We start from the raw sequence: 15,470 nt of genomic DNA, 5'->3' as shown, positions 1-15,470 counted from the left end.
TACTAAATAGAAAGTTGACATGAATGCTAGAATTTGACTTCTTCTTAGTTCAAAGTCTTCCTCTAAACAGAAATAGAAACAGATTGCTAGCGATCACGTATGTCCGGAAATTTTGGTAAGTGAAAATAATACAGTGAAGGGAGAAAAAGGAAGAAATTGATGTTAGATGCCTTGTATGTTTATAAAGAATTGTAAGTTCATTTATTGCTTCAAGAATTCTTCATTCTAAAAGACAAGCCAGTCTGATCTGTTGATACGATGAAGGCTTTATACAGATGAAATTAAGTGTTTGAGAGCTATCTTAGAGCAGTGCTTCCCAACCTTTTTGACGTCAGAAAAAATAGAGAAAATGACAATTTTGTAGGGCACCTGGAGATGAACTGATGGGTGTGCTCTTGGCTGGAGGGAATGACCCTTCCAGTGATTTTCCATTATTGTCCCTGCTATTTGGCCCCAGTGACTCTCTTTCCCATTCCAGCTTCTGTGCCTTTGTACTTGTGGTCCTTTCTGCTTAGAAAGATGTTTCTCCAAACTTCACCCAGGCTTGTCCCCAACCTCACTCATACCTCTGCTAAAACTCCATCTCTTCCGAAACATTTTCTCTGAATCCCCACCTCTTTCTTCTTTTTTTTTTTTTTTTTTTTTGAGATGGAGTCTTGCTCTGTCGCCCAGGCTGGAATGCAGTGGTTCGATCTCGGCTCACCGCAACCTCTGCCAACTGGGTTCAAGTGATTCTCCTGTCTCAGCTTCCTGAATGGCTGGGATTACAGGCGCGTGCCATAACACCCGGTTAATTTTGTATTTTTAGTAGAGTCGGGGTTTCACCATGTTGGTCAGGCTGGTCTTGAACTCCTGACCTCATGATTCGCGTACCTCGGCCTCCCAAAGTGCTGTGATTACAGGCATGAGCCACGGCGCCTGGCCTGAATCCCCTTTCTAGAAAATAGATTTGTCCGTCTCTCTTTATGCCTTATTTGATTTTTCTTCACATAACTTGTGACTGTCTGATCTAATTTAATTTTGCTTATCTCCTCCAAGTGTGTCCTAGGAATAAAGATATCTGCTTCGCTTGCTCATCACTTTTCCCCAGCACTTAGCAGAGTGAGTACAAATATTTACTTGTTGGAAGTATGAAGGAATAACAGTTTCTTAGATCAGAGAGTTTGCTAGTTCCCTTCCTCGGAACAAATGTACACATTTTTGTTATCTTATGCACACAGTGTTAGCTGTGTGACCAATTGTAGTAATACATAAAAGTATTTGAAGTTAGACACAACCTAGGGAGATGGAGGATTCCCTCTGAATTTTTGCAACAACACTGATTTAACACATTTCACTCTCAACCATCTGAGTGTAAATTTGCCACTAGAGTACAGGCAGTTTCAGTTCTATTAATGGGAGTATAGATATTTTTTGGACATGTTGTCTTACAGATAAGAACTTTAAACTCACTGAGTCTTAAAAAGCAGGCTGAAACTAGAGATTGACCCTTGAATGAAGTAAATTGTTGAGATTCACCTGTGTGGATTTATATATTCCAAGGGCAGTCCTCACTGCATGAGGTACAAGCCTGCTAAAACTCAAACAGAAAACTCTACTGCTTAGTGGCTTGGGTGTCAGAGGAAGGAGCTCAGGGCTCCCAGAAAGGCTAGAAATGCAAGGAGATGGAATCCAGGGACAACCTCTCAGCAGAAGCTCTCACTCTGAGTTTTAACTCCTATCAAATACTTGACTGACCTCTAAGCTGAATATGAGTGGGAAATATTCCAGAAAGTCCCTAAAAGACAGAAAGCTAGAAGGCTAAGAAATCTAGGCAGGTACTTCAACTGCTAGGGGCAGAGACTGGAATCCATTTGTTTAGAAGGGCAGAAGATACATGATGAACTTTCCATTAAAACAACAGAAGAGTCAGGCACTTTGAAATGAAGGTGCAGATCGCATGCTAAAGAAAGCAAGCAGTTGGCCTGGCGCGGTGGCCTGTAATCCCAGCACTTTGGGAGGCCAAGGTGGGTGGATCACGAGGTCAGGAGATCGAGACCATCCTGGCTAACACCGTGAAACCCCACCTCCACTAAAAATACAAAAAATAGCCAGGCGTGGTGGCGGGCGCCTATAGTTCCAGCTACTTGGGAGGCTGAGGCAGGAGAACGGCCTGAACCTGGGAGGTGGAGCTTGCAGTGAGCTGAGATAGCGCCACTACACTCCAGCCTGGGTGACAGAGCAAGACTCTGTCTCAAAAAAAAAAAAAAAAGAAAGAAAGAAAGAAAGCAGGCATATTCTGCACAATGAACATGAGAAGGCTGGTGTAGCTACATTGGATAAGATATTCAAAGTCAAGATTATTATAAAAACCAATGAGAGTCATCCCATAATAATAAAAAAGGTAAATTCATCGGGGAAACAGCAATCATAAATTTTTACACAGTAATAGCAGATTTTCAAAATACATGAAGCAAAACTAGATAGAATTAAAGGTAGAAAGAGACAAATCTATGACCTAGTTGAAGATTCTAACACTCTTCTCTCCATCTAAATATATGATTAAACAAATAGATAGAAATCAATAAAGATATAGAAACATATACAGCTTCATAAAATAGTTTAAACTAATTATCATTTACAGAATTTTACACTCAACAACTTCAGAAAGCAGAATTTTTTCAGGTACACGTGGAAAGGTCGTCAAGATGTGTCACACCATGAGTCAAGCGTCAATAAATTTCAAAAGTTGAAATCTACTACCTCAACAGGGTTAATTTAGAAATAAATAATGGTAAAGTATCTAGAAAGTTAACCCAAATTTTGAAAACTTGTCGGCATACTTTTATATAATTATAGATCAAAAAAATCATAAAATAATACAAAAAATATTTTAAAGAGAATACAAATTTGACATATATCAAAATGTGAGGGATGCAGCTAACGTGTTGCTTATAAGGGAATTTATAGATTTAAATTGTTATAATTTAAAAAATGTTTAATATCTATTAATAAGATTTTCTCTTTAATAATAAAAGAAGAAAAGTTAAATCCAAATAAGTGGAAAGAGAAAAAACACGTCCATTTCTTTTACATGTTCTTTGCCAGCCTTTACTCCAGTTGATATTTAACATTTTAAATGGAAGAAATGCATAAAACTTTATTATATCTCCAAAAATAGGATATAGAATTAGCTTTATTAAAAACATGGGAAAATGTCAGAGCCATATTGTTCATTTACAAACCAAAGGCATTATACTTACATTTTTTAAGTAAAGTTAATAAAATTTGTGTCTTGTTTAAAATATATAACAAAGTATGATTAGGAATCAGGCTCATTCTTTTCTCAGGAGTGTTGGCTATAACACCGGTATCAAATGTTTCATTACGCAAAGATTTTTTCATAAATGCATTTAATAATAATGAAACAAAATCACATATTCGCTTTTAGTTTGAAAGAAAACAATTTAAGCTTGACAATATTGATGCTCTTCTCCTTTGAGAAACTGCAAGACAGGCCTCTGTATTTTTCTGCCTGGTGGACATTTCCAAATTCTGCCTTGTAACCACGGACCCTACCACAAATAGCAGACACTGCTTTGATACTAGAGATATGTGTCATGGCTTCAGAGTAGGTCGGAAAAGAAAGAGAAGAATCCTAAGATTATTAAACATTCTCATTCTCCATTTTGAATTCAAGAAAACATGAGTTAATAAGAGGGAGAAAATATTCTCCACGATTCTATTTCATATTTTCCTGGATGTCTAGGCCATTCTTACTCTACTTTGTCATATTTTATAGTAATACCATGACAAGTTACAAAGGTGACAATAGGTATCAGAAATTCAAAAGCTTATGGGGTCATGTAGGTAACATAAATGAGTGAAGGCATCCAGGTGTAAATAACAGAGAATGGTGATGATGGTGACCTGGAGAGCACTCATTTTCTACAGGGACAGCAGCCACCCAACTCAGCACTATGTTCCCAGAACTTCTGCGTTTTTATAAGAAGCAGAATATGTACATTTGTATGCAAAATTTTTAAACCAAAGATTCAAAAACATTTTAGATGGTGTTTAAGCTAAAAAGAACCCATCTTGTGAGCTGAAGTTATCAGTGGGACATCCGTTTACAACCTGTGAAATAAAAGTCCATTTCTCAATTATCTTATTTCCAGCACATTAAATGGGGGATTTCCTATCAGTTTCTTTTTAAACCACACTAATAACAACAACAAAAGACAAAGACACTTAAATAATTAATCATACAACTAATGACTAGGTCTTTTACTCAAATCTTCTGGTTCCCAAGAGAGTTGCCTTTTCTCTAGGCAGCTAATCTTCCAAAAAAATGGTAGCCAACAAAAAGCAAGTTCGGGTTACAGAGTAAAGACAGAAAGCAAGTTTTTCCCATGTCCTGTACTTTGTCTTTGGGCTCCATCTACCTCTAGTCTTTCAGTGTCACTCCTTCTACTTATTCATTCTGCCCCGAACTTCACAGTTCAGAAATAAAAATGGTATACGAAGTTGCCCTAAGAGATAAGGCCCTTGTGGTTATTGGACATCATTTGCATTTCAAAATGGAATACCAGGGACAGGTAAATACTTAACTAAACTGGGTTGTATACCGTTCAAATTTAAGGCATCCATCTGTAGGCCAGCTGGAAAGCTGGAGTTGACTGAGAGGTTTAACCACCAAGAATTATGAGTGCTGTGTGTTTTTGATGGCTGCCATTGATTACATTCCATAGTAGGATTGAGTGATACTGAGAAATTTGAGATAGAAAAATTTTAAGAAGTCTCCTAAAGGCACCATGCTCTTTCCTTTGGTGCAACATTTAAAACTAGAAGAAAATAGAGTCAATTGCAGACAGTATTACATAATCACTCATTCACGTGGCAATTCCAAAACATCATGGTACAGTAACCTTAACAAATAATGTAGTAGTAGCTCACATCTTTTTAGTTGTTCTAATTAGGTGGGTTTTCAGAAAATTTGGAGATATGTAATATGCCAGGAAAACTTGGTGCTTAGCACAATTCACTAATAACAATGGCTACTATAAAGATATATAATTCTGCATTAACTACCTAACAGAAAATTTTAGTTTATAATATCAGGGAAATTTCAGTGAAATTTAAAATAGCTAGTATAAAACATGTCTATTTTCTTTTCTTTTCTTATTTGTAGCTATGTATGGATCACTAGATTGTGAGGGTCCTTCTTCCAGTACATATGCTGATGTGACTAACCATATGGTGTATTATAGCTGTCCAGCGAAGCACATCTGTCTCTGGGCTATGATAAATAGCCTTAAATCCCTCAAATAATCTCTCTTTTCAAAGGCTTTTAACAAAAGGTATCATAAGGTTGAAATGTGTCTTGAAATAATTGGCAAAATCTCACATTGTCAAGTGCAGGTATATTCTCATCAGGATTTCTCCATTTATACAGATGTAATCCAAAATGAATGTGACTGGGATTTTCCACCATTGCTTAGAAATAATAACGGAGAGACATCAACGGCATGACTAAGAGCATACACACTTACCTAGATCATATATATTTATATAATTGTCCTATTTTTGCTTAAGCAAATAAATGGAACCAAGTACAGGACTAGGAAGGGTATGGAGAGTGCTAGTTCACTCCTAAAAAAAAAAATGATGCAATGTGTTAATATCTGTTTTCAGCAATTTAATCACCTACAGAAGCCATAATTGCTGCATTAATTATTTTCTGAAGCTGACATTCTTGGCTTGATGAAAATATACAGCCACCAAGGACAAGTATTTTTTTCTTCTACCAAGGGGATTGAGAAAAAAAAAAAAAAGGAAGAAGAAAACACACACACAAACAAAGCCTTTCTACTAGGAGAAATGTGACTCAGGCCAACAACCTCAGAAGTAGTTATTTGTCTATAATAATAAAGAAAATTGTCAACACAGAGGGGACATAATACTCTTCTGTAGCTCTCTGAAATTCTTAACCTTACAGGGACTAGACCTTGAGACAAAATAAGAAAGTAATATCCTCTAAAACCCAAAGAGATAACCACAAAATGTTTTATGTATGAGGGAAAGATGGGTCATCTTCTTTCTCTTTGATTTGTCTGCTTTTAATTCAAATGTTGAAAGGCAACTCTTTTCAATAATTGTTTCTCTAAGTTTAATGCAAGTCAACCCAACTTACAAATCAACTAGAAAACAAATTTCAGGTGCCCGTACTCTGCCTGATATTTTGCTAAGTCCTGAGAAATGCAGAAATAAAAAATATGTCTCTTAAGTAGTTTGCAATCTAATTGGAAAGACAGAATGCAACAGACAGCACAGGAAAAAAATGTAACATAAGAGGAACAGCTGAATTGAACAGTGCCAGAAATTTATTGCATGGGATGTGCCAATTATCAAAACAAAGTGTTGGACTACATTGCTATTCACTGTTCTAACATTTATTTGTTTTTGTACTCTGTGTTTTGGCAGTGGATATGGCTTTACTGTGGGGGTAAAGATCTATCTGAAAGCATTTGTATGAATAGTAGATTAACTGGATTGCCTGGGGAATGAAGGCAAGTAGATTTTCTTCTTAATTTTTTTCATGGATTGTTATTTAAATACGGAGGAAAAGCTTTTTTCCTTCCACATGATGCTGTTGAAAATATTTCATGAATGATTTCACTGTTTTTCTTTTTAAAAACAATTTTCAGAAATCACAAAATGTAAGAATTCCAGAAAAGTCTTGTAGTCCTAAAAATCACACATTAAAATTACCAACCATATGGAGAAAATGGGGTTGGCCAGATCATTTAAAATATAACCAGGCCAGTAACAAAAATAATAATAAAATGTATTTAAAATATCTCACTTAAAAAAAAGAAAATATTAAACTTCTAGAATATTTAAAGAATTGCTGTTATGAAGAAAGCGATTTACATTCAAAATAAAGCGATGTAGGTAATTTGATACAAAGGGATGTAGAAAAATGTTGAAGATGCCAGGAATACACAAATATTGAGGAAAAGTTCGTCTAAGCCAGCGTACATTGCCAAACTGTGCCAAGAGAAACTATAGGCCTGTGGACAGTATTCAATTCCTCTGTTCCTTATTTCATTCAGCTTTGCCAATATACTTTGCATTCAGCTGCTGTTACTTTGTGGTAAAAATCAATAACTTGCTGGAAAAATTGCAACTTCGACATTTAGATGACAGCATTCCCTATTTACCAATCATTTATGAGCTAATTTACATTACAGAAACACATTGTAGCAGAACAACTTCAACTGCTTAAAAAAACACCTTTTATATCATTGGTCACCTTTGGATTATTAAAGAGATATTTCTGCTTTACATAATGACATTAGGATATTAGTATTCGCAAAAAAAATTGTCCTAATAGGCTTTCACAAACTACTGGAGAAAAATATACTAAAATAGATACTTACGGCACAAGGTAAATGTTAACATTGAGACATAAACAAAATAAAACTTCTAGGCTCTTGAACATAATATTCTCTTTCTGGCTTCAGTGCCTTTGTCTAGGATGCCTTTACTCTCTGTGCCAGACTAGTAATTTATTAAATTGTTAATGGCAATGTTTGGAATGTATCCCCCAAAAGTTCATGTATTGCAAACTTAATTGCCATTTTAACAGTATTAAGGGGTGGGGCTTTTAAGAGATCATTAGACCATGAGAGTTCTACCCTCATGAGTGGATTAATGTTGTTATTGAGGCAGTAGGTTAATTATCATGGGGGTGAGCTTCTCGTAAGTTCAGCCTCTTTCTTCTCTGTCTCACACATGCATTTCCTCACCATGCGATGCCTTCTGCTGTGGGATGGCCCCTGTCAGATGATGGTGCCATGTTCTTGGACTTCCCAGCCTCCACAACTATGAGCCAAATAAACTTCTGTTCTTTATAAGTTATCCAGTCTGGATATTCTGCTATAGTAGCAGAAAATACATTAAGATATACATATTTAAGGTATATAGCTTGATGACTTAATATATGTATATATCATATAAGAACAATGAAGTATCTCCTCCTCTATGAAGCTTACCTCAGTTACTCATAGGAAGACTACTTATGTCTTTGGCCAACCACTGTGCCTTGTACATATCACTTTTGATGTATGTTAAAATGAGAATGATTACAATAAGTCAAACACATATTTTGCTCACAAAATTTAGGTGCATAGTTGTAAGCATTCAATAAGAATTTATTGAATAAACAAAGTTTCATGTATCTCTGCCTAGGATATTTTGGGGTGGGAAAAAAAGTAAATAACTGTGTTGCTCTGTAGCATGAATTCAGGGGTTCAAGTATGTGCAAGTGATTATTACAGGTAGTTGGGACCACTAAAGCAAAAGCCACAGTGACATTAACTTTGGTAATATAAGTTATAGTAAAGTTAAGCTTTGGGGACCAAAATGCCTGCAATACAAGTTATCAGTGTAATGGCTAAATTTCTACGGCAAAGGTGAAGGATTTTCTCATCAGACCAATTTTATGGCAGGATTCATGACACTGCTTTTAAAAGTTTAGTTTCAAATGAAGTTCTTTTTTTCTAGAAATTCTTTGAAACAGACTTATTTTAATAAACTGACTTATTTAGTAATCAGCCAGAGTGAACTTCTGCTACTTGCAACTAAGAGGCTTAAATAAGGGATCAGCATAGAGATTTTTATTAATAGTGTAGTTGTTTGAACAGTGGAAATTTATTTTTAGGCGTCAATTTATAGCATTTAAATAACTTAACCAAGACATATCATCCGTTTCCTTATTTGGTTTTTCATAATATATAAAATTTAAGAGAACCCAAATTAACTGAATGGCTTACATGTGATGGTTGTTCCAGCATAATCTCTGTAATTAATTTTAATGGAAACTATGAAAAACAAAGATCAATTCACTACTTCGAACTGTCTTTCTATAACTATAATGAAAAAAATTGGGGTGGCAATAATTACAAAACATAAAATAACACAAATAAAACAATGTTCTTTCTACCTGAAATGCCCTTTCTGTTCTAATTTACCAGGCCCATCTCAGTCACCTTTCCAGATATCACTCAGATAATGAGCAACTCTGGGGTGCCCTCTTAAGATCCATTGAAAGATAATTTTAAAAATACTCTTTTTTGGTCTTCATTATTCTATAATACTTGTACTAAAAACAACTTGCCCTGGCAATTGCCAATTTATACACCCAAGTAAACTATTAGTTTCAAAAGAACATGATTTATTCATCTTTTTATCTTGAGTGCTTCTTAGAGTTCCTGGAACACTGTCGGAGCTCAATATGTTTTGAAGAAATTGAGTGAATAAATGAATGAATGAATGAAGCCAATATTTTGAAAGCAATAAACACCAGAAAATCAAACTGACATTGGAATATAACTACAAATTAAATTTAAGTCAATGTGGAAATAAAAATAAATATCATATGACTGTGTGTACATACTGAAATGCTCTGACGATAAAACTAGGGTAGCTCAGAAGATAAAAAGTTATGCAACAGATAAAAACAGAGTCAACAGTTTCAAATAGAAAGCATGGGGGAAACTGCCAAAGATTTTAAGATATAGGAGAAGATGAAACTTTTCATAAGACTTCAAACCAGCCTGTCCTATTTGTCAAGTAATGGACTTAGTGAGAAACTTGTACATTTAAGAGAGCTGGAAGCAGAACAATGTTTCTCTTTCCAACTACTTCATTTGCAAGACGAGGAGTTGGAGTTCAGGGAATTTAACTAACATTTATTATTGAGGAGTAGGGAAACCAAGCAGAGGATCCCAGTTAGAATTGGGGTAACCAGAGCTGGGTTCTCCATCACAAAACACTAACCAGTCTTTTGAAGCTATTCTCTGCAACTTTGCTTTGGTTGTTGTTGGGTTTTGTTTTTGGTCCCCGCTACTCTGCAACCTTAAGGGGCAATGATTGCTGTGGAGAGCTGGCACAGTTAGCAACAGAATTCAGATTTATCACATTCCCAGTCCAGTATTCCAATGTAGTATAGTGGTTAGAGTACTAGCTTTAAAGTGGCATCAGCTTGCGTTACATTTCTCCTGTCACAACCTACAGTTGTGTGGTCATGGACAAATTCCTCAGTAAATGTGAATCTTCTAATTTGTAAAAAGGGGATAATAAAAGTGCTCTATTCCTACTGTTGTCATAAGGAGTAAATGGGAGTTTTCTGCCATGTTAACGACTGTTTCTCTCTCTCTCTCTGTGTGTGTGTGTGTGTGTGTGTGTGTGTCTGTCTGTCTGTCTGACTGTCTTTTTTCAGCTACTTTCTTGCCATTGCTGTTAGATGGATAGTTTTAAGGAACACTATTACATGAGTATTCTTCATAAGTCTTTCTTAGAATCTTCTTCACACATTCCTTCCCCTATCAGATTTGTGATCACTCCTACCTCAAACTTAATCTCCTTCAAAACCTCAGCCAATTTTCAAGAAACATATTAGAGAAAGGTATCTCCTGAGGTCCCATTGTTCCCTTCCCAGGCAGGGCTTGTCAGAAGAAAACTTCTTTGTGCAAATATATCAACAGTTTTCTCCATGCCAACAGAGCCCCAGATATAGAAGTAGACTGGGCTGGACTGCAGTTCCCACTGGCTACAATCAAACATGGCAGGCCAGATCTGTTCAGTATTAGTCCTGGATCCAAAACCTATACATCTAGATGTGTTTCAGAATTCAGAATTATTTAGATTTTAGAAAGGTAATTTGGCATGTATATGTGTATATTTAATAATACACTGGTGGAGTCAGGGATAGTATGCCATAATCAAACATTATTATCTTCATAGCAAATGTATGAATAGTAACATAGAAGAAGAATAAAAACTATAAATAGCCTCATGTCAGATCCAGGTTTGCCTCTAATTGTGAGTTCAGGTTAGATTAAGCTCTCCCTGAACATAAAGACATATATATCTACTCTATCTACTCCAATTAATCTATAAGTTCTATGAAAATAAGACTTGCGATTTATTCACCTTTGTATTCCCTCTAGCACCTATCACTGAACCTTCAAATAGTAGGTGCATAATACATCTGCTGAACTGAATGCACAAACATACACACATAAACACATGTATCAAGATGAATAATATATTACAAATGAGAAGACAGACATCTAAATATTAATTATCACAAACTAGGAAATAAGTCAAAACATTTGTATTTATTTTTTCCCTTTGCTTGCCATATCCCTAGGAAGCATGCAAGTAGTAAATGAAATCTGCATTTGTTACTTTTCCTTAGCAGAAATGCACATGCTAGGAGCAGAAGCCAGTGCATATTACTTCATTGATTCATTATACTAATGAAAAAGATAAGACTTTCAGGCATTTATCACTGAATCACAGACACTGAAGTGTTACACTCAATTTTTTTTTTCTCTTTTAATGTTTGTATCTGTGCATATAACGAAGAACAAAGAACGATTATTTCAGACAAACGGAACTAAACCTAGTTAGCCCAAACTTAATTTACCTATGTTGATATTTAACCTTTATTACACACAATGTGCTTTATATAAGAAATAGATAATGTTAAACTAGAACTCATATTTTATGTGTGGGAGAGAGTACCCTGTTTTTCAATATCTATGAATTATATGAATCTATATGCCTTTCTTTCTGCAGGGATGGCAACATACCCTTTCTTGTTAGTCCTTGAAGATGAACCATTACTACATAAAAAATAAAAGGGCAGCTATTTTCAGAAGTAGATAGAAACTTTCGCATGGTGGTAAAATCAAAAGCCCCTGTATCTAGTTAACAGTAAAACTGTATATGCCTATTGTTATTCATTTGCATGACACACAAATAGAGATGTATAGCCTTACAACTCCACTTCTATCCTGAATTCACAATAGAGAGTTGTCTTATTCCAAATAGGTTTTGAATTTAGGGGAAATTAGTGGTAAAATATAGTGATACATACGAACAATAATATGTGCATATACCCCATGGTAAAATTATACTGAAGAGCACATTGGAGTGATATCAACTACTAATTAAACATTATTTAAGACAAGTTTTTAAAACTCCTTTACATATCAATTATTCTAGCTTTTGTACTGCATAGTATCTAAGATAACGGAGCACTAAATAACATCTTATATACCCGGTGATACAATCTGAATATTTGTCCACTCCAAATCTCATGTAGAAATGTGATCACCAGTGTTGGAGGTGGGGACAGGTAGGTGTTTGAGTAATGGAGGTGGATTCTTCATGGACTGGTTGGTGCCTTCACCTTGTTAGTTCCTACAAGGTCTGATTATTAAAAACAGCCTGGCACTTACCTCCTCTCTCTCTTCTTACCTCTCCTGCCATGTGATACTTTCTCCTCTTTGCCTTCTACCATGAGTAGAAGCTTCCTGAGGCCCTCACTAGAAGTCGATGCTGATGCTATGCTTTTTGTACAGCCTGAAGAACTGTCAGCCAAATAAACTTCTTTTCTTTATAATTACCCAGCCTTAGGTACTTCTTTATAGCAACACCAACAGACTAAGACAAAAACATTGATCCTGAGGAATGGGTTGTTCCTATAAAGATATTTGAAAATGTGGAAGTGGCTTTGGTGGTGGGTAATAGGCAGAGATTGGAAGAGTTTGGAGGGCTCAGAAGAAGACAAGAAGAGAAGGGAAAGTTTAAACTTCCTCGAGATTAAGTGGTTGTGACCAAAATGCTAATTGAAATGTGAACAGTAAAGACCATGCCGAGGAGGTCTCAGAATGGAAGTGAGGAACTGGTTTGGAACTGGAGCAAAAGTCACCCATTTTTAGCCCTTGCAAAGAACTTGGCTGCACTGTGTCCATGCCTTAGGGCTTTGTGGAAGGTAGAACTTAAGAGTGGTGGCCTAGGGTACTTGGCAGAGGAGATTTCCAAGCAGCAAAGCATTCAAGAAGTGGCATGGTGGCTTCTGTTAGCCTACAATCACATATGGGAGCAAAGAAATGACCTAAAGTTGGAACTTCAAATTAAAAGGGAAGCAGAGCATAAAACTTTGGAAAATTCACAGCCTGGCCATGTGGTAGAGGAGAAAATGTATGTTTTTGGGTGAAGAATCCAGGCAGACTTCTAGTAACTGTTTGCTAGAAGGGTTAATGAGGATAGAAGAGAGCCAGGTGCTAATGGTCAAAACAATAGGGACAAGGCACCAAAGGCATTTCAGAGACCATCAAGGCAGCCCCTACCATCACAGGCTCACAGGCTTGAGAAGACAGAATGGTTTCTGGGGCCAGAACTAGGAGGCCTGCAGCTCCCTTGCACCATCTCTGGAACTGCTCCTTGAATCTTGGCTTCTCAGGCTCCATCCTTGCTTCAAAGGCCCCTGAGTCTGGCTCAGGTCACTTCTCTGGAGAGCACAAGCCATAAGCCTTCATGGCTTCCATGTGGCATTAAGTCTGCAGGCATGCAGAATGCAAGAGTGAAGGAGGCTTGGCAGTTTCGCCTACATTTCAGAGGATGTATTGGAAAGCCTGGGTGCCTAGGCAAAAGCCTGCCATGGGGTGAAGCTGCTGCAGAGAACCTTGACTAAGGCTGGACTGAGAGGGTATGTAGAGATGGAGTCCCCAGAGAGAGTACCCATTGGGGCACTGCCTATTGGAGCTGTGGAAGGAGGGCCACCACCATCCAGACCCCAGAATGACAGAGTCACTGGCAGTGTGTACCCTTAGCTTGGAAAAATCACAGACATTTGATTCCAAGCAGTGAGAGAAGCCATATGGGGCTTCAGCCAGCAAAGCCATCAGGATAGGGCTGCCAGAGGTTTTGGTGGTCTACCTCTTTTACCAGTGCACCCAGGATGTGGGATATAGAGTCAAAGTAAATCATTTGGGAGCTTTAAGATTTAATGCCTGCCCTGATGCATTTCAGACTTGCCCGGGGCTGGTTACTCCCCTCTTTTTGCCAGTTTTTCCCTTTTGAAATGGGAATGTTTACACAAAGCCTGTACACCACTCTATTTTGGAGATAAATACCTTATTTACAGACTCAAGCTGTAGACCTTTCCTTGACTGTTAAGTGAGACTTTGGAGTTTTGGGTTGGTGCTGGAAGTTAAGACTTTTGGGGATTATTAAGAAGCAATGATTGTATATTATAATGTGAGAAAGACATGAGATTTGGGGATCCAATGGTCAAATAATATAGTTTGGAATATTTGTTACCTCCAATTTCCTACGAAATTTGATCCCCAATGTTAGAGATGGAGCCTGGTGGGAGGTGTTTGGTTCATGGGGGCAGATCCCTCATAAAAGGCTTGGCGTCTTCCTTGCAGTAATGGGAGTTCTTGCTCTGTTATTTCCTGCTATATCTGACTATTAAAAAGAACCTGGCACCTCTGTTTCCTCTCTCTTCTTTACTTCCTTGCCATGTGATACCTGCTCCCTTTCACCTTCTGCCATAACTGGAAGCTTCCTGAGATCCTCACCAGAAGCAGGCGTTAATACCATGCTTCTTGTACAGCCTGCAGAACCATGAGCCAAATAAATCTTTTTAAGATAATTTACTTCAGTGTTCCTTTATAGCAACACAAATGAACTGAGACACCTGAGCATAGAATTAATCATGAATTGTTTAGTAGAAAAGATCACTGAAAGCAGATTTGCCTTAGTCTGTGTGCCTCTGAAAGTGGTCTGAGACAACACTTTGGGTTCTCCTAGTTTATCTGAGAGGTGGTCCCAGCAATCAGAGGAAGGGAGGGACAGGGGGAAAACCCTACAGTCGGTGTTACTGAGCTAGACACCCTGGTGGAAGAATGGAGCTCGATCCCACTGAAAACTCTCAGAAATACATGTAGATTACATGAACTTTCCACCAAAGGATGGAAAGCTGGATCATTTCTTCACTATTTTATTTATTCCGTTCATTGAAGAGTGCTTATAGGGCATTCACTCCCTTGCGTTTGTGCCACATCTGCATTTGAGTTGATCAAGAGACAAGAAAAGACTGCTATGTAGGTCAAGACTATCAGTTGTTTGAAAGAATGAATGGGCTTCATAATTTATTGATGGTGTTTCTGGATCATGGAATCTAAGGTTTGGGCCTCTTCACTCGCAAATATATGGTTGATTTCCTTCTATTGTTATAACTTATATAAATTATTTTTCAGGAATGGAATGGCTACTATGCTTTGGATACACACATAGGTGTATACAGCAGTCCTTTTTATCCTTGGTTTCTCCTTCACGAGTTTCAGTTACCTGTGGTCAATAGTGGTCTGAAAATAGGTAAGTATAATACAATAAGATATTTTGAGAGAAACAGACCATATTGACCTAACTTTCATTGCAGTACGGTTGGCCCTCCAGATCCACGGATTCTGCACTCATGGATTCAATCAGCCTCAGATCAAAAATATTCAGAAAAAATTTGGTGCGTCTGCACCGAACATATACAGACATTTTGTGTTATTATTCCCTAAACAATACAGTATAACTGTTTCCATAGGCTTAACATTGTATTAGGTGTTATAAGT

This window comes from Macaca mulatta, chromosome 6 (genome assembly GCF_049350105.2).
Source record: "Macaca mulatta isolate MMU2019108-1 chromosome 6, T2T-MMU8v2.0, whole genome shotgun sequence".
Taxonomy (NCBI): domain Eukaryota; kingdom Metazoa; phylum Chordata; class Mammalia; order Primates; family Cercopithecidae; genus Macaca; species Macaca mulatta.
Note: the sequence above shows the minus strand (reverse complement) of the source record.